Source organism: Frankliniella occidentalis, unplaced genomic scaffold (assembly GCF_000697945.3).
Source record: "Frankliniella occidentalis isolate FOCC.00 unplaced genomic scaffold, Focc_3.1 Scaffold290, whole genome shotgun sequence".
Classification (NCBI taxonomy): Eukaryota; Metazoa; Arthropoda; class Insecta; order Thysanoptera; family Thripidae; genus Frankliniella; species Frankliniella occidentalis.
Genome location: NW_026267416.1, coordinates 115,389 through 115,866, shown reverse-complemented (window position 1 = coordinate 115,866; position 478 = coordinate 115,389). Strand labels below are relative to the sequence as shown.

The 478-nt window shown below is 64.2% G+C and overlaps 1 protein-coding gene across 1 annotated transcript in view; it reads right to left on the bottom strand.

Annotated features, from left to right (window-relative positions):
* The window catches only part of LOC113205836 (uncharacterized), a 43,965-nt gene that overhangs the window by 6,367 nt on the left and 37,120 nt on the right, over positions 1 to 478 (bottom strand). The window lies entirely within an intron of this gene.

The following is a 478-nucleotide window of genomic DNA, read 5'->3' as shown; positions in this document are numbered from 1 at the left end:
CTGCCGCCGCCGCGCCTCAAGTTTCCTGCTCCTCCCGCCGCCGCCCCTCACCGCCCCTCGCCGCCCCTCACCTCCCGCCGCAGTGTAGTGTGATGGTGTACAGAGCGCCGTGCCGCGCCCGCCCGCCCATGCGTCCTCCGACCTGACCTGGCCGCGCGGCACGCGCAGATAATGAAAAGTGGAACGAAAATGAATGAAACAGAAACGCCTCGCGGGGAGTCGGCCGAGAGACATCCAGGAGGGAGGATGTGTCCCCGTCCAGTGACAGCATGGACAAGTGTCACGCGTCACCAACACAGCACAGCATGGGGAGATAACGCACTGGCAGTGGTGGAGAAGTGAAGCACCAGGGCGCTGTGCTGGAGACACGCTGGAAAGTCCCCTTTCCTCTTGGTGAACCGGAGGGGGGGGGGGAGTGATCCTGGTCATCGGCCGCAATGGTGACATCCCATGTGTGTGATCCTGTACGGGTTCCGCC